The sequence below is a fragment of the Salvelinus fontinalis genome, chromosome 10 (assembly GCF_029448725.1).
Source record: "Salvelinus fontinalis isolate EN_2023a chromosome 10, ASM2944872v1, whole genome shotgun sequence".
Taxonomy (NCBI): Eukaryota; Metazoa; Chordata; class Actinopteri; order Salmoniformes; family Salmonidae; genus Salvelinus; species Salvelinus fontinalis.
The window spans coordinates 17,630,144-17,655,339 of record NC_074674.1 but is presented as its reverse complement, the minus strand read 5'-3'; positions in this window follow the sequence as shown (position 1 = coordinate 17,655,339).

The window sequence follows — 25,196 nt, the reverse complement described above, 5'->3', positions numbered from 1 at the left end:
TATTTAGCCACAAAAACCGTGGTTATACAATGACAATACTAGCAAAACTAGCCTGAAAATGTCGGTCGCCATCTTTCACAGTGATCTTGTCTCATGGATATCTATTCATAATGTCACGCCCTGGCCTTAGTATTCTTTGTTTTCTTTATTATTTTAGTTAGGTCAGGGTGTGACATGGGGTATGTTTGTGTTTTGTCTCGTTTTGGGTGGTTATATGGAAAAGGGGGTGTTGGGTTTAGTGTATGGGTTTGTGTTGAGTGAATGTTTCTAGGTATGTCTATGGTTGAGTGTATGTTCTAGGTATGTCTATGGTTGCCTGAGTGGTTCTCAATTAGAGACAGATGTCTTTCATTTGTCTCTGACTGGGAGCCATATTTTAGGCGGCCATAGGCATCATGTTTTTGTTGGGTCATTGTCTAGGTCTGTGTCTGTGTCTAGGTTGCATGTTTGCATTTTGTTCGGTTATAGCTTCACGGTCGTCTATTTGTTGTTTTGCTTCGTTCGTTCATCTCCTAAATAAAGAGAAGATGTATTTTTTACACGCTGCGCCTTGGTCCTCTCTCTCTCCCATGGTCGATCGTGACACATAAACTTGACTAAAAAAATATAAGTTGGACAGCTATCGAAAGACAAATTAGTTCTTAATGCAATCGCTGAATTACATTTCTAAAATTATCCTTACTGTGCAATACAGGGTTCGCCAAGCGAAGCTATACCAAACAAAATGGCGGAATATGCGTTTAAATTTTTTCGACAGAACAACGATTTATCATCTTAAATATATCTTACTATGAGGTGATCTTCCATCAGAATCTTGGGCAATGTATCCTTTCTTGGGTCTAATCTTCTTTTGGTCGAAAGATGCCCTCTGTCCGTCGAAATGCCCACTAACGTTCGACCGGGACCCCGAAACGTACCCAGCGCTTCAAAGAGTATCACATAGAAATGCCTCAAAATCGCACTAAACGGATATAAATTGCTATAAAACGGTTTAATATAGTTTTATTAGATTATTTAATTTTTTTCGGGACGTTAGGCGTGTTGCTTTGTCTGCGTATGTTCAGGAAGGAGAGCTTCGCGCCACTTTGCTAGCTTTCCGTGCTAATTGACTGGAGAAGAGGACATTCTAAATCCAAACTATGATTGTTCTGGACAAAGGACCCCTTGTACAACATTCTGATGAAATATCATCAAAAGTAGGACCCATTTTATGATGTTATTTCATATATCTGTCGTACATGTGAACTAGTAGTTTGCGGCCAGGTTTTGAGCACGCTCTCGCCATAACGTAAACTGCATATCGTAATGAAGTTATTTTTAGAATTCTAACACGGCGATTGCATTAAGAACTAGTGCATCTATCATTTCCTATACAACATGTATTTTTTAGTTATGTTTATGAATAGTTATTTGGTCAGAATATGTGAGTGTCAGAAAAATATCCGGACGTTGTGGGAAAAAGATGCTACGTTAGCACAATGTATAACCACTGATTTCAGCTCTAAATATGCACATTTTCGAACAAAACATAAGTGTATGTATAACCTGATGTTATAGGACTGTCATCTGATGAAGCTTATCAAGGTTAGTCAAAAATTATATATCTTTTGCTGGTTTATTCGCTATCGCTAACGTGCCTATTGATATCGCTAACGTGCCTTGATGAATGAATGCGGTAGTGTGGTAGGATATTGTAGTAAGCTAATATAATGCTATATTGTGTTTTCGCTGTAAAACACTTAAGAAATCGGAAATATTGTCTGGATTCACAAGATGTTTGTCTTTAATTTGCTGTACACGATTGATTTTTCAGAAATGTTTTATGATGAGTATTTAGGTATTTGACGTTGGTGTCTGTAATTACTCTGGCTGCTTCGGTCCTATTTGTGACTGTAGCTGTGATGGTAGCTGCAATGTAAAACTGATTTATACCTCAAATATGCACATTTTTCGAACAAAACATAGATTTATTGTATAACATGTTATAAGACTGTCATCTGATGAAGTTGTTTCTTGGTTAGTTTGGTTGGTTCTTGGTTAGTTAGGTTGGCTTTGTGCATGCTACCTGTGCTGTCAAAAATGTCTGTCCTTTTCTGTATTTGGTGGTGAGCTAACATAAATATATGTGGTGTTTTCGCTGTAAAACATTTAAAAAATCGGACATGTTGGCTGGATTCACAAGATGTTAATCTTTCATATGCTGTATTGGACTTGTTAATGTGTGAAAGTGAAATATTTCAAAAAAGTATATTTTGAATTTCGCGCCCTGCACTTGAAGTGGCTGTTGTCATATTGTGCCCGGCTTCGGGCTTGCAGCCCAAAGAAGTTTTAATGTATGTTTTGCATATTCGTAACTTAATTTGGATAGGTGGGGCGCTAGTGTCCCACCTCAACAACATCCGGTGAAATTGCAGAGCGCGAAATTCCAAATACAAAAATCGTCATATTAAACATTCATGAACATACAAGTGTCTTACATCGTTTAAAAGCTTAACTTCTTGTTAATCCAACCGCATTGTCAGATTTCAAAAAGGCTTTACGGCGAAAGCATACAATGCGATTATCTGAGGACAGCGCCCCACACACAAAGTATTAAAAACATTTTCCAAACCAGCAGAGGTGTCACAAAAGTCAGAAATGACAGATTCTAGCTCATTTTTCAAAAAACAAGCCTGAAACGCTTTCTAAAGACTGTTGACATCTAGTGTAATCCATATGAACTGCAGAGAGGGAGGATTTCCTTTGATTTTTCCATAGCCAGGCATTTTAAATGGTGGTCACCACAAACCAAAAAATCTGGATGGATTCTCCTCGGGTTTTTTCCTGCCATATCAGTTCTGTTATACTCACAGACATTATTTTACCAGTTTCAGAAGCCTCAGAGTGTTTTCTATCCAATAATACAACTTATATGCATATCCTAGCTTCTGTGCTTGAGTAACAAGCAGTTTACTTTGGGCATGTCAGTCATCTGAACCTCCGAATACTGCCCCCTATCCCTAAGAAGTTAAAATAAAGTGGTGATCCTAACTGACCTAAGACAGGGAATTTGTACTAGCATTAAATGTCAGGAATTGTGAAAAACTGAGTTTAAATGTATTTGTCTAAGGTGTATGTAAACTTCTGACTTCAACTGTACCTATAACAATCACTTAATTACCAGATCTGCATACTGTACTTTATTATTATTTTGTCTTATTTGTCTTTTAGTGTCAAGAGCAATTAATGCTGGATGGCATACCAGTGTAGGTTTATATACAGTATATATATATTTTTATTTAACCTTTATTTAACTAGGCAAGTAAATTAAGAAACTTAACTCCCCTAACTCGGACAACATGTGGCCAATTTTGTGCCATCCTATGGGACTCCCAATCACAGCCAGTTGTGATACAGCCAAGGATTGAACCATGGTCTGTAGTGACATCTCTAGCACTGAGAAGCAGTGCCTTGGACCGCTGCGCCATTCGGGAGCCCAAGGTATTTGAAACGTTTTTTGATGTACTCAAAGAACCACTATTATTATGTTTAAACCACTCCTATAAAAATTGTAAACTATCAGGGAGGCCTCTTCACTTCAGTGTTGTGATGCAAAAATCCTAGCAAACGGCATAGCGCATAGAATTAAATAGGTATTTTCAGATATTATTCATCGTGATCAGACAGGTTTTTTACTTGGATGATACATTGGAGATAATATAAGACAAGTACTTGAAACAATAGAACACTATGAAAAATCTAGAAAATCAGATGAGGTATTTATAGAAGATTTTGAAACGACTATTGATAAAGTACAGCTAGAATTTATATATAAATGCCTGGACTCATTTATTTTCAGAGAATCACTTATACAATGGGTTAAAGTTATATATAGTAACCCTAGGTGTAAAATAATAAATAATGGCTACTTCTCAGAAATTATTAAACTGTCAGGAGGAGGAAAACAAGGTTGTCCACTGTCGGCATATCTATTTATTATAGCCATCGAAATGTTAGCTATTAAAATCAGACCCAACATTAATATAGAGGGGCTAGAAATGCAGGGCTTAAAAACAATGGTGTCATTGTACGCTGATGACAAATTTTTGTACGCTGAAGTTTCCTCTTAAATCCGCTATCAGGATCCCTGCATAGAGGGTCTAGATAATTATTTGAACCTCTCTGGATTACAACCGAAATGAAGATGTACCATGTTACGTATTGGTTCACAAAAAAATAAAAGTTTTACATTACCATGTACTTTACCAAAAAACATGTCTGACGGTGAAATGGACATACTCTGTATTCATATCCCTACAGGAATAAAGAAACTTACTACACAGAGATTCAAGTTAGCAAAAATAGATAAGGTCTTGCTGCCATGGAAAGGCAAATACCTGTCTATTTGTGGCAAAATCACACTAATTAATTATTTAGTCATATCCCAGTTTACCCATTTACTTATGGCCCTGCCTGCGCTGAACAACTTGTCTTTTAAATTATTTGAGCAAAAAATATTTCACTTCATTTGAAACGGCAAGCTAGACAAATTGCAACGTGCATATTTCTATAATTAATGTGACTTTGGGGGGCTAAAATTATTTAATATTAAAGCATTAAACCTCTCACTAAAAGCATCAATCATACAAAAGCTATACTTAAACCCACACTGGTTCTCCAGTAGATTAGTAAGAATGGTTCACCCCTTGTTTAAAAATTACCCTTCTCCCTTTATACAGATTACAACCCTTCACTTTCAGTTAATTGAAAATGGAACCATTTTTAAAATATCGCCCTTTCTAAAACAAAACATTGAAAAAGGAAATATCTTTGTTAATAATATTATGAATAGGAAAGGTGGAGTTACGTCACAGGACTTCAACAGAAGTCTTCTTCACCTGTGAGATCGTCTGAGACCAGCAACCCGGACAGCTGATGAAACTGAGGGTTTGCTCAACTGAAGAATTTTTGCACAAACTGTCAGAAACCGTCTCAGGGAAGCTCATCTGCCTGCTCATCGTCCTCACCGATTTCAGCGGCAAGATGCTTGACACTGGCACCCTGCTGGAGTTAAGTGCTCTTCACGAATGAATCTCTCATTCGTGAAGAGTCTTCTTCTTCATTCTTCAATCTCTTTGAAGATTTTCAAAAAGTAAGTGAATATTTAATCGCTATTTGTGAATTGCACAAAGATAAAGAGCATTCATTTTTAACTAATCCAATCAGTTAGTTGGACCCGTTAGTGAAATGGTTGTTCCAGTTTACCGTAACAGAGTTCCTAACCCTTGTAGTTATTCTGAATGCATGTTGCGGGTGAATAAAATTATGTTGGGATTTCGAAAATAATTACACATCACTTCACCAGCCAGTATAATGTGACTTGAAGGCCTGATGTGTAACACCACTGTATTACTGACTCAGCCATGCCTCCTTTCCCGTCCAACATTTCCTCATCTCCCACCCCTTCTAATGTGACTATCCCTGATGCTTCTCTTTCTTTTTCCCCTGCCCCGCTACAAAGTTTCTACCTGCAGGAAGTCACCGAGTCTGAGGTGCTAGAGGAGCTCCTGAAACTTGACCCCAAAAAAACATGTGGGTCAGATGGTTTAGACCCTTTCTTCTTTAAGGTTGCTTCCCCTATCATCGCCGAGCCCATCTCCAACCTTTTTAACCTGGCTATCCTTTCTTGGGAGGTTCCCATTGCTTAGAAGGCAGCCACAGTTAGTCCTTTATTTAAAGGGGGAGATTAAGCTGATCCTAACTGTTATAGGCCTATTTCTACTTTGCCCTGTTTATCAAAAGTTTTGGAAAAACTTGCCAATAATCAACTGACTGGCTTTCCTGATTGTCTATAGTATTCTCTCGGGTATGCAGTCTGGTTTCCGCTCAGGTTATTTATCAGATCATCAAGAATTTCAAGGAGAGTGGTTCAATTGTTGTGAGGAAGGCTTCAGGGTGCCCAAGAAAGTCCAGCAAGCACCAGGACCGTCTCCTAAGTTGATTCAGCTGCGGGATCGGAGCACCACCAGTACAGAGCTTGCTCAGGAATGGCAGCAAGCAGGTGTGAGAGCATCGGCACACACAGTGAGGCAAAGACTTTTGGAGGATGGCCTGGTGTCAAGAAGGGCAGCAAAGAAGCCACTTCTCTCCAGGAAAAACATCAGGGACAGACAGATATTCTGCAAAAGGTACAGGGATTGGACTGCTGAGGACTGGGGTAAAGTCATTTTCTCTGATGAATCCCCTTTCCAATTGTTTGGGGCATCCGGAAAAAAGCTTGTCTGGAGAAGACAAGGTGAGCTCTACCATCAGTCCTGTGTCATGCCAACAGTAAAGCAACCTGAGACCATTCATGTGTGGGGTTGCTTCTCAGCCAAGGGAGTGGGCTCACTCACAATTTTGCCAAAGAACACAGCCATGAGTAAAGAATGGTACCAACACATCCTCCGAGAGCAACTTCTCCCAAAACATCCAGGAACAGTTTGGTGACGAACAATGCATTTTCCAGCATGATGGAGCACCTTGCCATAAGGCAAAAGTGATAACTAAGTGGCTCGGGGAACAGAACATTGATATTTTGGGTCCATGGCCAGGAAACTCCCCAGACCTTAATCCCATTGAGAACTTGTGGTCAATCCTCAAGAGGCGGGTGGACAAACAAAAACCCACACATTCTGACAAACTCCAAGCATTGATTATACAAGAATGGGCTGCCATCAGTCAGGATGTGGCCCAGAAGTTAATTAACAGCATGCCAGGGCTGATTACAGAGGTCTTGAAAAAGAAGGGTCAACACTGCAAATATTGACTCAGCATCAACTTCATGTAATTGTCAAAACAAGCCTTTGTCACTTATGAAATGCTTGTAATTATACTTCAGTATTCCATAGTAACATCTGACAAAAATATCTAAAGACACTGAAGCAGCAAACTTTGTGGAAATTATTATTTGTGTCATTCTCAAACCTTTTGGCCACGACTGTATGTCAGCTTGTGTATCTGTGTTTTCGCCAGTGTGTGTGTATGTGTGTGCATCCCTGCCTATCTAGTATGGGTATGCTTCACGGTATATATGTGTGTGTATGCACATGCCTGCCTGTCTGTAGGCTACATGTTATATGTGTGTGTCAGTGAGATGGATGCTTGGTGCTCCAGAGGTATAATTGGATTCTGCAGGTGCCTCTGGGTTGGTCATTGATCTCTCCCCTGCAGCAGACAGTCCTCCGTACTGTGGGGCTATGGGGAGGAGGCTGAGAGCTGAGTGACTTTATTGATTTTACCCGTGGCCCATCAGGAGAGGATGGACACGTGATCAACACTAATCCCTGTGGTCGGCTAAAGCTGGGTGCTGGACTATAAAGGCCGACCATCTACTCTTCTCTATTTCACCCACGTCATGTGTAGGTAAGAAGTATAGTGTCGCAGCTGCCTCACAATCCGACCAAGGTCGATGTGTAACGGAGGGGATTTAGACAACCCAACCTCCAGCTCAAAACGAGCCCAGGGCATATTTTTACAGCTGAGAGATAAAGTCCTGTCTGCGTCTGCAATGAACAACCTTGCACTTGAATACTTGTGTTATCTCCCCAAGCTTAAGCATGGGCTTCAGTTCAGTGGGCTAACAAAGTCTTGTAGCGCCGGAGTCCTGTGTTCAAGCCATAGTCAGCCACATATGAACTGAGAGCCAAACTGAATATTTTTATTCAGTTAACCATGGAGAGCAATGGAAGTTCAATGTCATTTTATTCTTTGTCAGACAAAAACTCATAGGCCTATTGGATATTGCAACTTTCATTCTCCTTCTTCACCGAATAAATGTTTTCTACAGAGTGAAATACTGAACAGCGACTGTCTTAGCTGCCGCATACATCTAATGGTAAGATAAGTAAAAAAGGAAGCAAAAAGGCTGAGGTGTGAATGAAATAGAAGATAAATCAACAATCTTTAGGGTATAGAAAATGTAAAGGGGCCACTGTGCTATAAAATAACAAACAACCAAACTGCAAGGTCATTGTTCAGACTTCAAAGGGGAAAGTTCATTGGAGGGATACATTGTTTCGCCACCCAATAGCAGAGGTGGGACCAAGTCACTATTATTCGAGTCACGAGCAAGTCTCAAGTCACAAGGTTCGAGTCTCAAGTCGAGCACCAAGTAGAATGGGTCAAGACTAGAGTCAAGTCCAAGTGGTGCGTTCTAAGAGCAAGTCACGAGTTTTGTAAAAAAAAAAAATTATAATCTGTACACGCAAATCTTTGCCTATTTATCGAGGCTAAGAAATTGTTGGCTATAAAATGAAAATGTATCGTAGGCCTATCAAACATGAAACAGAAATGTCTATGTGTTGCAATAAATGGTATGGGATGGAAGGATGAAACGCTCGCAATTGTTGTAGTATTATATGGAATATAGATTTACCACATAGGGCCTATGCATTTAAATGTGTGACAATAACAGCAAATATTTCAACAAGAGAAAAAGAGCACTCTCCACTGGCGGGAGTTTGGAGAGTGCAAGTGAACAGCCACAGTACTATTTGTTTTTAACAACAAATTCTAAATGAATGCCAGCGTCATAAGTAAATTATAAATATCAAGCAATTTTTACATACCAAAAATACCAGTAGACCTATGCTGGTAATTGTTACCCCAATGCTGGTTAGCTTGCAAAGTAAACAGTTAATATTCTTGATCATCAAACAATTTTTGGAACTACATATTACTTCATTGTGCCAATCCTCTCTCCCTACAATTTGATGTTTACACTGCACCCGATCATATAACTGTACAGCAAAATCAAAAATCTGTTCTCTAGCTCACTCAACCTGTGTTGATTGACAGTTTGCTGGTCCAATCAGAGTGCTGAGTGTGCGTTTCACTTGCCAATCTGTTGCATATTTTTTTTGCAAGGACGATGCTGAGGCTACTGTCTGGCTGTGTGTAAATGAATCCACGTAGACTCTGGTCAACAAAATGAGTGACGAAACATTACAAAACCTGGACAGATCATTTCAAGTCATCAGTCTCAAGTCAAAGTCAAGTCCCAAGGCATCAAATTTTTATATTTTTGTTTCAAGCCTAGCCCAAAAATATAAAAAGCAACTTTCCAAAAACAGATGCTTACACCCATCCCCATCCACAACGCCCTAGCAAAACGGAAACCTACTTAAAGGTAAAAGCTCTCAATGTTGCCCTTAGAGGCCAGTTTCCACATCATTGCCCGACGTCCTCAGACATCGATGGACGTCGAATGCTAAATTGTATTGTGGTTGACCCTTGGGCTTGTGCAGTGGAGGAGATCTTCATGGGCTATACTCAGCCTTGTCTCAGGGTAGTAAGTTGGTGGTCTGTTGATATCCCTCTAGTTGAGTGGGGGTTGTGCTTTGGTAAAGTGGGTGGGGATATATCCTGCCTGGTTTGCCCTGTCCGGGGGGATCCTCCTCCTGTCTCAGCCTCCAGTATCTATGCTGCAAATGTCTATGTGCCGGGAGGCTAGGGTCAGTCTGTCCTATCTTGTGAAATTCTCCTGTCTTATCTGGTGTCCTGTGTGAACTTAACTATGCTCCCATCTCTCCCTCTCTCTCCCTCTCTACCGCACCTGCTGTCTTGACCTCTGAATGATCAGCTATGAAAAGCCAACTGACATTTACTACTGAGGTGCTGACCTGTTGCACCCTCTACAACCCCTGTGATTATTATTTGACCCTGCTGGTCATCTATAAACGTTTGAACATCTTGCGGAACGATCTGGTCTTAATGGACATGTACTCTTATGATCTCCACCTGGCACAGCCAGAAGAGGACTGGCCACCCCTCCGAGCCTGGTTCCTCTCTAGGTTTCTTCCTAGGTTTCTGCCATTCTAGGGAGTTTTTCTTAGCCACCGTGCTTCTACATCTGCATTGGTTGCTGTTTGGGGTTTTAGACTGGGTTTCTGTATAAGCACTTTGTGACATCTGCTGATGTAAAAAGGGCATCATAAATACATTTGATTTGATTTGACTAACAGAGCTAGCACCAATCCAAGGACGGGACTGCCCCGCCTGGGGCATCCACAAAACACACACAGATTTCAAAAGGCATCGTTATCATTCTCTGGTGCAAGGAAAAAAATATGTAATTTATTATGTGTTATGTGGGGGTGTAGAGGGTGTGGCACAAGAAAGATGGGCCACAACAATGCATAAGGATTTTCATTTCGTTTTGGTTCAGAGATTCATGTGAGTGCATGTCTGTGTTTCTTTGTGCCTTGTGTGGTTGTCTTGAGCACGTGTGTGTGCGTGATGTGTGTGTGTGTATATGTGCGTGGCCCTCTAAAGATGCATGATATTCCTGTGGAAATTTCATTTGGATTTGGTCCATGTGTGTTTGTATGTTTGTTTCTCAGTCAAAAGGAACAGCATGAGACTGAAGATCATTTCTTGAGGATACGCTGTAGATTTATCTCAAGTTTCATATCGTCACCTGCACAAGTACAGTGAAATGCCTTTCTTGCGACCTCTTTCCCAACAATGCAGTACTCAGTATCAGTAGTATGTCACATGAAGTAAAGTAGAACAGAAACATACAAGAAATAGAATAAGAAGAACACGGGAAAGTAAGAAGCTCTATACAGGGTCAGTGCCTATATCATATTCCCAATGTGCAGGGATACTAGAATGGTAGAGGTAGATATGTATAGGGTGTTAAGGTGACTAAGCATCAGAATATATGATAAATAGAGTACCAGCAGCGGATATGATGATTTTATGTGAGTGTGTCTGTGTGTGTGTGTGGAGTCAGTATGAATGTGTGTGTGAGTATGTGTGCGTTGGATTGTCAGTGTGCGTGTGCGTGAGTGTGCATAGTCAGTGCAAAAATACAATAGAAAGGTCAATGGAGATGGTCCGTGTAGCCATTTTTTGGCTATTTAAAAAATAAAATAATAATCATTTCACCTTTATTTAAACAGGTAGGCTAGTTGAGAACAAGTTCTCATTTGCAACTGCGACCAGGCCAAGATAAAGCATAGCAATTCGACACATACAACAACAACAAAGAGTTACACATGGAATAAACAAAACATACAGTCAATAATACAGTAGAAAAATAAGTATATATACAATGTGAGCAAATGAGGTGAGATAAGGGAGGTAGCAATAAATAGGCCATGGTGGCGAAGTAAATACAATATAGCAATTAAAAACACTGGAATGGTAGATTTGCAGTGGAAGAATGTGCAAAGTAGAAATAGAAATGATGGGGTGCAAAGGAGCAAAATAAATAAATAAATACAGTAGGGGAAGAGGTAGTTGTTTGGGCTAAATTATAGATAGGCTATGTACAGGTGCAGGAATCTGTGAGCTGCTCTGACAGCTGGTGCTTAAAGCTAGTGAGGGAGATAAGTGTTTCCAACTTCGGAGATTTTTGCAGGTCGTTCCGGTCATTGGCAGCAGAGAACTGGAAGGAAAGACGACCAAAGGAGGAATTGGCTTTGGGGGTGACCAGTGAGATATACCTGCTGGAGCGCGTGCTACGAGTGGGTGCTGCTATGGTGACCAGTGAGCTGAGATAAGGCGGGGCTTTACCGAGCAGAGACTTGTAGATAACCTGTAGCCAGTGGGTTTGGCGACGAGTATGAAGCGAGGGCCAACCAACGAGAGCGTACAGGTCGCAATGGTGGGTAGTGTATGGGGCTTTGGTGACAAAACGGATGGCACTGTGATAGACTGCATCCAGTTTGTTGAGTAGAGTGTTGGAGGATATTTTATAGATGACATCACTGAAGTCAAGGATCGGTAGGATGGTCAGTTATACGAGGGTATGTTTGGCAGCATGAGTGAAGGATGCTTTGTTGCGATATAGGAAGCCGATCTAGATTTAATTTTGGATTGGAGATGCTTAATGTGAGTCTGGAAGGAGAGTTTACAGTCTTACCAGACACCTAGGTATTTGTAGTTGTCCACGTATTCTAAGTCAGAGCCGTCCAGAGTAGAGATGCTGGACGGGCGAGCAGGTGCGGGCAGTGATCGGTTGAATAGCATGCATTTAGATTTTTCTTGCGTTTAAGAGCAGTTGGAGGCCACGGAAGGAGAGGTGCATGGCATTGAAGCTCGTCTGGAGGTTAGTTAACACAGTGTCCAAAGAGCGGCCAGAAGTATACAGAGGTGTATCAGATAATCACCAGCAGCAAGAGCAACATCATTGATGTGTACAGAGAAGAGAGTCGGCCCGAGGATTGAACCCTGTGGCACCCCCATAGAGACTGCCAGAGGTCCGGATAACAAGCCCTCCGATTTGACACACTGAACTCTATCAGAGAAGTAGTTGGTAAACCAGGCGAGGCAATCATTTGAGAAACCAAGGCTGTCGATTCTGCCAATAAGAATGTGGTGACTGACAGAGTCGAAAGACTTGGCCAGGTCGATGAATACGGCTGCGCAGTAATGTCTCTAATCGATGGCGGTTATGATGTCGTTTAGGACCTTGAGCGTGGCTGAGGTGCACCCATGACCAGCTCGGAAACCAGATTCCACAGCGGAGAAGGTACGATGGAATTCAAAATGGTCGGTGATCTGTTTGTTAACTTGGCTTTCGAAGACCTTAGAAAGACAGGGTAGGATAGATATAGGTCTGTAGCAGTTTGGGTCTAGAGTGTCACCCCCTTTGAAGAGGGGGATGACCGCTACAGCTTTCCAATCTTTGGGAATCTCAGACGATCTGAAAGAGAGGTTGAACAGGCTAGTAATAGGGGTTGCAACAATTTCGGCAGATAATTTTAGAAAGAAAGGGTCCAGATTGTTTAGCCCGGCTGGTTTGTAGGGGTCCAGGTTTTGCAGCGCTTTCAGAACATCAGCTATCTGGATTTGGGTGAAGGAGAAATGGTGGGGGCTTTGGCGGGTTGCTTTGGAGGGTGCCGATCTGTTGACCGGGGTAGGGGTAGCCAGGTGGAAAGCATGGCCAGCCGTAGAGAAATGCTTATTGAAATTCTCAATTATAGTGGATTTATCGGTGGTGACAGTGTTTCCTAGCCTCAGAGCAGTGGGCAGCTGGGAGGAGGTGCTCTTGTTCTCCATGGACTTTACAGTGTCCCAGAACTTTTTTGAGTTAGTACTACAGGATGCAAATTTCTGTTTGAAAAAGCTAGCTTTTGCTTTCCTAACTGCCTGTGTATATTTGTTCCTAACTTCCCTGAAAAGTTGCATATCACGGGGGCTATTCGATGCTAATGCAGAACGCCACAGGATGTTTTTGTGCTGGTCAAGGGCAGACAGGTCTGGAGTGAACCAAGGACTATATCTATCCCTAGTTCTAAATTTTGGGAATGGAGCATGCTTGTTTAAGATGGTGAGGAAGGCACTTTTAAAGAATAGCCAGGCATCATCTACTGACGGGATGAGGTCAATGTCATTCCAGGATACCCTGGCCAGGTCGATTAGAAAGGCCTGCTCACAGAAGTGTTTTAGGGTGCGTTTGACAGTAATGAGGGGTGGTCGTTTGGTCGCAGACCCATTACGGATGCAGGCAATGAGGCAGTGATCGCTGAGATCTTGATTGAAAACAGCAGAGGTGTATTTGGAGGGCGAGCTAGGAGTGCTATCATCTAGCTAGGAGTGTTATGGATTGGGGATAGAATCTGTTCAAGAGCCTGTTGGTTTCAGAATTGTTGCTCCGTTATTGAAAATGTGAAAGTTGCCCCCCCATTTACTGTAGTCCAAGATCAACTCTTTGGTCTTACTGACGTTGAGGTTGTTGTCATGGCATCACACTGCCAGGGCACTGACCTCCTCCCTATAGGCTGTCTCATCGTCGCCGGTGATCAGGCCTACCACCGTTGTGTCGTCAGAAAACTTGATGATGGTGTTTGAGTTGGACTAAGAGGGGGGGGCTAAGCACACACCGCTATGGGGCCCCCGTGTTGAGGGTCAGCATGACAGAGGGGATGATGCCTACCCTCATCATCTGGGTTCGACGTACTCATGGCGGCCTCTGCGAGCGAGATCACCCAGTGCTCTGGGTCGGCGGGGCCCTCATGCACAGATAGATGTTGTTTTTGTCGAAGCATGCATAAAATGCATTGAGTTCCTCTGGTAGAGAGGTATCACTGGGCAGATCACTGCTGTGTCTTGGTTTGTAATCCGTAATGGACTGTAGACCCTGCCACATGCGGCGGTGTATGTATGCAGGTGTGTGTGCTCTTAGGATGGAAAACATGGAGCAATTTAATATTGTTCTACTTGTATGTGTGCATGATTTTGTGTGGTGCTTGCAAAAGGCTTCATTAGTATATCACATTAGATTCGCTTTAGCTATAGATTCTGATGTGTGTGTGCCTGTATGGGTGTGCTTGTGTGGGTTTTTGTGTGTGTGTGCACAATTTTACTCACATAATTTGAGACGCATCTCTTTGGCTTGGGTGGTCACACATTTTGAACAGCCGGCTCTTACCTTGGAGTTCCTACAGGTTCTGTTCTGATTTCCTGCTTTTCAATTATGCTCTTTTGACCGACTGCACAAGTTGCCTATGGCAAATGCAGCGGGAATATTTTAATCATAATGAATATAGAAAAAAAGCAATACAGAGGTTTTAACAAGGTCTTCTACACGCTGTATTAGTGTGATTAATTCTTCCATCTGGCTAGCCTCCAGACACAGCACTGTGAAACAGGCTGAGAGAGAGAGAGAGAGAGAGAGAGAGAGAGAGAGAGAGAGAGAGAGAGAGAGAGAGAGAGAGAGAGAGAGAGAGAGAGAGAGAGAGAGAGAGAGAGAGAGAGAGAGAGAGAGAGAGAGAGAGACAGAGAGACAGAGAGACAGAGAGACGAGTGTGAGGTAGGGGAGACAAAGCTGGAGTCATGGTAATATAATCATACAGTAAATAGACAGGCACTCGTGGCTTATGGAGAATGTACTTGTTCTGAGAAGAGGATGTCTATTTACCTAGAATTCACTTTTAATGAACTCGTCTTTGGATATGACTCTGGTGTTTAAATGAATTGGATTAAAGTTAGACTGTGCCCAAACCAAAATAAGGAACTACAAATAATAATTTGCACTAGGCTTTGTTTCAATTTGTCAGTTTCAAAATTGTTTTCTAGCAAGTTTTATTTTCTATTTGCAGTTTTAATTGAGGCGTGTTCCGCCTCCTCATGAATTCACACAAGAAGTAGCCCATTTCACTGTAGCGGATCATTTATTTTTGAGCCGGACTAACTTCTCTCTTCAACGGGACCTGAAGCACTTCCTCAGTGTTTCCCCGGATCAAGTATGCAGACATTTTCTTATCTCTTGTCAGAACAGGCCTTGCACAAACGTTTTATCCCTGGCACATTTTCTGGCTGGCGCCCTTCATTATTCTTTTCCTTACAAATAATAACTTTGGACATGTGTGTGTGTTCCTTTCAAAGTAACTGCCTCATTTTCTGTATATCGTATTGTCGTTTCTACTGTAGCATAGCTGCTGTTAGAAAAGAGAAGCGTGTCAGCTAAGCTAACTAAAATTACATTTCTACCTTGTGCTCACCAGAGATATGGTGCATTGTAAACAAGTCTAGCTGTTAGGTCGCTAACTTATGTTTCGTTTTTTTGTCAGCGCAACCTGTTATTTACACTGGTTTATGGATTCAGTTTGGCTCTGGAGGTGTTCCGTTTGATGCTTGGATGATGAAATTAGCATTTATCTATTACAATAAAGGTGACATTGAGGAATAGAGTTGTGAATCCTTTATTTCCCATCAGTACAATACATTTTTAGTTGCTTTTCAGACAACAATGCGCTTTAGACACGCTTGTTGCATCATACGTTCTGTTGCTACTGTTCCAATCACATATTTGCGATGGTACGCTTCAGGGACCACTCAACAATGATCACAAATATGTGATCGTACACGTCAAAGGGCTAGAAAATACTCTATAACTGTTTTATACTTTGATGTGTTGTGCTGCAGGAAGAGCCTGTCAAACAGATCTGGATCTTTGGTCTAGGTATAATTCCTTCCGTGTCTTCAGACAGCAACACAGAATGTGTCCCAAATAGCACCATATTCATGGGGCACTACATTTGACCAGAGCCCTATGGGCCCTGGCCCAAAAGTCGTTCACTACATGGGTCATAGGATGCCATTTGGGAAGGAGCCAAAGTAAAGCGATAAATTCATCAGAAATAAACTGAGCTCTCACTTTGATGTACTGTATAACTGAACTCCGGGGCGCTGGTGTATTGTGCTGCGCTGGAAATCGTGAGCTGAATCACCAGCTGCATTCAAATCACTACCTAACTGAACCGAGGAGGCAATTTGAACTGGCATAAACAACGCAGGCCCATTTTACCTGATAAATCATCAGAAGAGGTGTGTGCGTGTGCGCGTGCGTGCGTGTGCGTGCGCGCTCTGGACCAACTTTCAACACCAACCAAGATGGAGGTGTTACCATCCTAACAAGCCTTTATATCCCCATGCACCACGCAAGCTACGATTTCGTAACGGTGTGATGTGCTGTATAGACTACTGATAATGCAACAGCCTAACAAGGCCAATTCCATCCCTACCCACCGCTGATCACAACTGATTGAGGGAATGATTTGTTTGTCATGAGAAGTAGTGATTTATCTGATGTGTGGAAGTGGCAGCCTGGTATTGTGTACAGGCAAGAAGGGGGAGTATACTGCCCCAAGTTCTATGATTGTACAGGCAATCCATACAATAGACGACACAGAGGATCTTGCTAATGAGTTTGGCAACCCATCAGAAGTAACACATTATCGCTGTCTGATGAAAACCTCTTATCTTTAAAAAAAAAATAATCAGGAAATTGAAAATATATTCCCATTAACGAACATACAATTATGAAACTTCAGTATGACATTTTGAATAGATTTTCTTGGTCCTAGAGTCATGAAATGGTCAGAACACTGCTTTAAATAAAATGTTTTTTTTTTAAAATACGTTTTTCTTTAGACAGCGAAGACGTACTCAAATAGGGCGACGGACAGCAAACAAGACTTCACCAACCAAGTCTGCAAGTCATTCCTAACCCATTCAGACCCATGGAGAGCACCCCATACTACACCAACACATTAACTGGAACACAGTTAGTTCTATCATGAGAGTGACGTCTGTGTCCTGTGCTATACTAGAAGAAATTAAGAGATCTGAGAATCTGGCAACCCAATGGGTTGAGGAGGAAATGCAGGCAGAGGGGAAGAGCTCGGAGCTTATGGGCCATAATTAAGAAATGTGCAAATCTGGCAACTCAGCAGGGAAAGGCGATTTGCATAGAAAGAGCGGCTCTAGCCTCTAACTGATAATGAGTTCTCACAACCACAGACATAGATAAAGTACATTCGGATAGTATTCAAGCCCCTTCACTTATTCCACATGTTGTTACGTTACAGCCTTTTTCTAAAATTGATAACATTTTAAAAAAAAATCCTATTCAATCTACACACAATACCCCATAATGACAAAGCGAAAACAGGTTTTTAAGACATTTTTGCAAAAGTATAAAAAAAAATTTTTTTATATAATTATTCAGATCCTTCTGCAATGAGACTCAAAATTGAGCTCAGGTCAAATCAAATCAAAGTTTATTTGTCACGTGCGCCGAATGAAACAGGTGTAGACCTTACAGTGAAATGCTTACTTGCAGGCTCTAACCAATAGTGCATCCTGTTTCCAATGATCATCCTTGAGAGGTTTCTCCAACTTGATTGGAGTCCACCTGTGGTAAATTCAATTGATTGGACATGAGATGGGAAAGGCACACACCAGTCTGTATAGGGTCCCACAGTTGACAGTGCACGTCAGAGCAAAAACCCAAGTCATGAGGTCGAAGGAATTGGCCGTAGAGTTCCCGAGATAGAATTGTGTCGAGGCACAGATCTGGGGAAGGTTATCAAGAAATTGACGGGATTGTAGGTCCCCAAGAACACAGTGGCACAAGTTTGGAACCACCGAGACTCTTCCTAGAGCTGGTCGCCAGGCCAAGCTGAGCAATCGGGGAAGAAGGGCCTTAGTCAGGGATGTGAACAAGTACCCGATGGTCACTCTGACAGAGCTCCAGAGTTTCTCTGTGGAGATGGTAGAACCTTCAAGAAGGACAACCATCTCTGCAGCATTCCATCAATCAGGCCTTTATGGTAGAGTGGCCAGACGGAAGCCACTCCTCAGTAAAAGGCACGTTAATGCCCGCTTGGAGTTTTCCAAAAAAACAAGATTCTCTGGTCTGATGAAACCAAGATTGAACTCTGGCCTGAATGCCAGGCGTCACATCTGTAGGAAATCTGGCACCATCCCTACGGTGAGGCATAGCGATGGCAGCATCATGCTGTGGGGATATTTTTCAGTGGCAGGGTCTGGGAGCCTAGTCATGATCGAGGGAAAGATTAATGGAGCAAAGTACAGAGAGATACTTGATGAAAACCTGTTCCAGAGCGCTCAGGACCTCAGTCTGGTGTGAAGGTTCACCTTCCAACAGGACAATGACCCGAAGCACACAGCCAAGACAACGCAGGAGTGGCTTCGGGACAAGTCTCTGAATGTCCTTAGAGTAGCCCAACCAGAGCCCGGACTTGAACCAGATCGAACATCTCTGTAGAGACCTGAACATAGCTGTGCAGTGACACTCCCCATCCAACCTGACATAGCTTAAGACGATCTGCAGAGAAACTTCCAAAATACAGGTGTTCAAGTTTAGTCATACACAAGAAGACTCAAGGTTATAATCGTTGCCAAATGTGCTTCAACAAAGTACTGAGTAAAGGGTCTGAATACTTATGTAAGTGTGATATTTCAGTTTGTATATTTTATAGATTTGCAAATATGTCTAAACCTGTTTTTCCTTCATCATTATGCAGCAAAAACAGTTTTATAATTAGGGTGTAACGTAACAAAATGTGACTTACCACCTGGATTCGGCCTTACGTAGCAAAATTTGAAGTTCTGTTTTTTAAATTGGATAAAAGTAGAGACTCAGAGCTACAACATGGTATATAATACACTGCATTTGAGGAAGCAATGGGAAAGTAATTCTGCTTTGAAAATTGATCAACCTGTAAACTCACATTTGAGAAAAGCCTCTTTCAATGTTTTGGCACCATCTTTGGAGAGCCCTTTGTCTACACCCATTCAGCATTGTTCACACCCTCTTGAGCCTTAGCCCCACCCATCTCTTTAAGGGTTGATCTGAGCGTTCTGTACTAACTTACCAGCTACTTCCAGACATCTAAGAGAGAGAGAAAAGCTCACTGAACATTACTAGCAGAGCTGGTTAGGCTGTTATGTTATCCAGAGCGTGGCAGCTACAACTGTGCTGTCAGATTTTTCGTTTGTAAATTCAGACCTCCGTCCCAGTTTCAAATCTCTTGAAGACTGAAACAGGTTTCCCTAAAGAATTTCCCTGTGTGTAGCGCTATCCATCATTCCTTCAAGTCTGACCAGTTTCCCAGTCCCTGCAGATGAAAAAACATCCCCACAGCATGATGCTGCCATGCTGCCATGCTGAGATGGTGTTCGCGGGTGATGAGAGGTGTTGGGTTTGCACCAGACATAGCATTTTCCTTGATAGCCAAAAAGATCAATTTTAGTCTCATCTGACCAGACTACCTTCTTCTATATGTTTGGGGAGTCTCCCACATGCCTTTTGGCGAACACCAAACGTACTTCCTCATTTTTTTCTTTAAGCAATGGCTCTTTCTAGCCTACTCTTTCGTAAAGCCCAGCTCTGTGGAGTGTACGGCTTAAAGTGATCCTATGGACAGATAGTCCAATCTCCGCTGTGGAGCTTTGCAGCTCCTTCAGTCTCTTTGTTGCCTCTCTGATTAATGCCCTCCATGCCTGGTCCGTGAGTTTTGGTGGGCAGCTGTCTCTTGTCAGGTTTTGTTGTGGTGACATATCCTTTACATTTTTTAATAATGGATTTAATGGTGCTCCTTGGGATGTTCAAAGTTTCTGATATTTTTTTATAATCCAAACCTGATCCACAACTTTGTCCCTGATCTGTTTGGAGAGCTCCTTGGTCTTCATGGTGTCGCTTGCTTGGTGGTGCCCATTGCTTAGTGGTGTTGCAGACTCTGGGGCCTTTTGGAACAGGTGTGTATATGCTGAGATCAGGTGACAGATCATGTGACACTTGCACACAGGTGGACTTTATCTAACTAATTATGTAACTTCTGAATGTAATTGGTTGCACCAGATGTTATTTAGGTGCTTCATAGCAAAGGGGGTGAATACATATGCACACACCACTTTTCCGCTTTTAATTTTTCAATTTTTTTGAAACAAGTGATTTTTAAATTTCACTTCACCAATTTGGACTATTTTGTGTATGTCCATTACTTAAAATAAAAATCATTTTAAATTACAGGTTGTAATGCAACAAAATAGGAAAAATGCCAAGGGGGATGAATTATTTTGCAAGGCACTGTGCTGCTGGCAACAATTGAATTACGCTTTGTTGCCAACGTTTACTGACTATGGACATATTCAACAGTTTTGAGCGTTCAAAAAAGAATCAGTTATTCTGCACTCTGGCACACTAAGATGAGTATTTTGTTAATAAATGTAGCTAGATATCTAGCTAGGTAAACAATGAATCCCAACGCATGACAAAATGTTAGTTAGCGAGCCAGCCAGCTAACGTTAGCTAGCTAGCTAACAGTACACTTTAACTTCTTAGGGCTGCAATACCGGGATCGATATAACAACAGCCAGTGAAAGTGCAGGGCGTAACTTGAAATGAAAATACTTTGTGAAAATTAGAAAAGCGTAATATCTGATATTGTAGCTAGCTAGACTATCTTACCCATGGTCTGAAATCGGAGTAGAAAGCCAGAGCAAATGTATGAGCTAGTAGGTCTATCAACAGTTGCAGTGACATTCTATTGAAATGGATACTTGCATAGTGGGGTCTTTTGTTAAGACATGTAGCTAACTAGCTAAACAATGGCCCATAATCACAACTCATGGCGTTACTACACTGCATGAATCTGCATATAGCTAACCATATAGGTTATATGGCTATAACTAGTCAAGCAAATGTGTCTGAGATACAAAGAATAAGATCATACACATTACGTTAGCTAGCGACCCAGCCAGCTAACGTTAGCTAGCTAACAGTACACTTGAAATGAAACCACTTTCTGTCAAAATTACAAACGTGTATTATCTGAAAATGTAGCTAGCTAGACTATCTTACCCATATACATCATGCTTGGATGTGTCTCCTGTCTGATGCCGTGCATGGTTGACCTTGGTTTGAAGATGCAATCCAGACTGGTGTTTTCTCCATCTCCTTATCTATCATACTCGAATTCCACTGATTTCAAAACTTCAGACAGTGGAGAGCATGCACATAATGTTAGCTAGCGAGCCACGTTAGCTGGCTAACAGTACACTTTAATTTGACATTAGGTTCATGCAGTTTTACTACGTGATAAAAAAAAAATGTAAAAGCTGCTTTCAACACAATTACCTAAACACACTGACCAGCTCCAATAGACAGACCAGTGCTATATGGCAGACCAATCCAAACTCATCTCTTGGCATGTCCAGCCCAATCATTATCTCAGCCAATCATGGCTAGCTGGAAGGTTGCTCCCTTCCTCTGGGGCTAAACCAACTAGGCTCGTAATTTAACCATTTTATTCGTATTTACAGATGGCATACAAGTTTGATATTAAGGCACATGAAAGTTTACATGTTCGAGAAGGCATTTCTGGCCCAAAAACGCATTTTGATTAAAAAATAATCAAACGGCTCTCCTGTGAAGTCGTGACTTGCCACATACACCTAGTTTCCTGAATCGGGTCACAAATGTGTTAAAAGGGAAGGGGTCTGAGTACTTTTTGAATGCAATCGTCTATGACACGAGAGTGAGAGTGAGAGTGAGAGAGAGAGATCAAACGGATTGCACCGCAACGACGCTCAAGATCCAACATGGCCTCCCTAAACCTTTCTCTCACTCTCTCCCACCTAACTTTCCCCTACTCTCTTTCCTCAGTTTATTCCTCTCTTTCTCTCTGTCAGTAGGCGATCACTCTCTTTTTCGTTTCCTGCATCATACTATTCTGACCTACATAAACCCAGTTTATACAATATTGCATATATCTGGATGTGAGGGACGTCCCCTGGCTACCCACTGCAGCCTGCATGTGCACACACACACACACACACACACACACACACACACACACACACACACACACACACACACACACACACACACACACACACACACACACACACACACACACACACACACACACACACACACACACACACACACACACACACACACACACACACACACACACACGAGAGAGACAGAGCGAAATGCACAAATACTATGCATATACACACATAACACAGACACTTATCCCCATTCATTAACACAAGCCCGGAAGCAAATTCATACATGCACAGTACATCTCACCCATACAAAAACACACACAAATCACCATTCAAACACAGAGAGAGGAGTATAGAAAATGGCCAAGGAAGTGGAATGGAATGTCATAGAGAGAGAGAGAGAGAGAGAGAGAGAGAGAGAGAGAGAGAGAGAGAGAGAGAGAGAGAGAGAGAGAGAGAGAGAGAGAGAGAGAGAGACCAAATTAACAACCCAGCGCTGGATCACTTAGTTGGGTAATTGAGTTATGATCCACCGGGTCAGAGCCGGTGAGAGTATATTTCATTCCGGTTCATCTGTTGTGCTGAGTTGTCGACACATGCTAGGGTTCAGCATTGACACATGTAGCCCATTGAGACTTACGCAAGTTGACTACGGCAAGTTCCTATGTGTATGCTGGGGTAGTTACAACTGTGTTATGAGATTTAAATATTGATTGTACATATAAATATGCAATGTGCAAAAATACTGAGGGGAAGTGGACAGGAATGACATAGAGCCATGACTACATGGAACTTTATTTCACACCAAGTAACTCATGCCTGCAGTAAAATTAGATTTAAAAAACAGACAAAAAACACCTTATGGAACAGCGGAGACTGTGAAGAAACACAAACATTGGCACAGACACATGCATACAGACACACACACACAATTACATACACATGGTGTCACGCCCTGGCCTTAGTATTCTTTGTTTTCTTTATTATTTTAGTTAGGTCAGGGTGTGACATGGGGAATGTTTGTGTTTTGTCGGTTTTGGGTGGTTATATGGTAAAGGGGGTGTTGGGTGTAGTGTATGGGTTTGTGTTGAGTGAACGTGTCTAGCTGTGTCTATGGTTGAGTGTAGGTTCTAGGAAAGTCTATGGTTGCCTGAATTGGGTCTCAATTAGAGACAGCTGGTTATTGTTGTCTCTGATTGGGAGCCATATTTAAGGCAACCATAGGCTTTAGCTGTTTGTGGGGAATTGTCTATGTATGTGTTTATGTTGCATGGTTTTTGCACTTAGTCATTTATAGCTTCACGTTCGTCTGTTTGTTGTTTTTGTTTCGTTTTGTCATTCTTCTAATAAAGAGAAGATGTACTTTCCACGCGCTGCGCCTTGGTCCTCTCTCAGTCCCTTTGACGATCATGACAGAATTCCCCACCAATGCGGGATCAAGCAGCGCGAAAAGCGGCAACAGGAGCAGCGCAAGGAGGAATGGAAATGGGAGCATAATCTGGACTACACTACGTGGGAGGAGATCGACAGGTGGGCGATGACCCAGGGCGAGTGCCGGAGCCAGCCTGGGATTCTCTGGTGCAGTGTGAGGAGGGATACCGGCGAATGGAGGCAGCACGACGACGCGGTAGGAAGCCTGTGAGTCAGCCCAAAACATTTCTTGGGGGGGGGGGCTTAGCGGTAGTGGGCCGAGGGCAGGTAGGAGACCTGCGCCCACTTCCCAGGCTAACCGTGGAGAGCGGGAGTACGGGCGAACACCGTGTTACGCAGTAGAGCGCACGGTGTCTCCTGTACGTGTTCATAGCCCGGTGCGGGTTATTCTACCTCCCCGCACTGGTAGGGCTAGATTGGGCATTGAGCCAGGTGTCATGAAGCCGGCTCAACGCGTCTGGTCTCCAGTGCGTCTCCTCGGGCCGGCATACATGGCACCAGCCTTACGCATGGTGTCCCCGGTTCGCCTACATAGCCCGGTGCGGGTTATTCCACCTCCCCGCACGGGTAGGGCGACGGGGAGCATTCAACCAGGTAAGGTTGGGCAGGCTCGTGCTCAAGGGAACCAGTACGCCTGCACGGTCCGGTATTTCCGGCGCCACCTCCCCGCCCCAGTCCAGTTCCACCAGTGCCTACACCACGCACCAGGCTTCCAGTGTGTCTCCAGAGCCCTGTTCCTCCTCCACGCACTCGTCCTATGGTGCGTGTCTCCAGCCCGGTACCACCAATTCCGGCACCACGCACCAAGCCTCCTGTGCGTCTCCAGAGTCCTGTGCATCCTGTTGCTGCTCCCCGCATTAGCCCTGAGATGCGTGTCCCCAGCCCGGTACCACCAGTTCCGGCACCACGCACTAGGCCTAATGTGCGTCCCCAGGGTCCAGTATGCCCTGTTCCTTCTCCCCGCACTAGCCTGAAGGTGCGTGTCCTTAGGCCGGTGCCTCCAGTTCCGGCACCACGCACCAGGCCTACAGTGCTCCTATTCCGGCCAGAGCCATCCGTCTGCCCAGCGCCATATGAGCCATCCGTCTCCCCAGCGCCATCTGAGCCATCCGTCTCCCCAGCGCCATCTGAGCCATCCGTCTCCCCAGCGCCATCTGAGCCATCCGTCTCCCCAGCGCCATCTGAGCCATCCGTCTCCCCAGCGCCATCTGAGCCAACCGTCTGCCCAGCGCCATCTGAGCCATCCGTCTGCCCAGTGCCGTCAGAGCCGCCCGTCTGTCCCGAGCCGTCAGAGCCGTTAGTCAGTCAGAAGCCACTAGAGCCATTCGTCAGTCAGGATCTGCCAGAGCCGCCAACCAGACAGGATCTGCCAGAGCCGCCAACCAGACAGGATCTGCCAGAGCCGCCAACCAGACAGGATCTGCCAGAGCCGCCAACCAGACAGGATCTGCCAGGGCCGCCAACCAGACAGGATCTGCCAGAGCCGCCAACCAGACAGGATCTGCCAGATCCGCCAACCAGACAGGATCTGCCAGAGCCGCCAGCCAGCCATGAGCGTCCAGAGCCATCAGCCAGCCATCAGCAGCCAGATCCGTCAGCCAGCCATGAGCGGCCAGATCCGTCAGCCAGCCATGAGCGTCCAGATCCGTCAGCCAGCCATGAGCGGCCAGATCCGTCAGCCAGCCATGAGC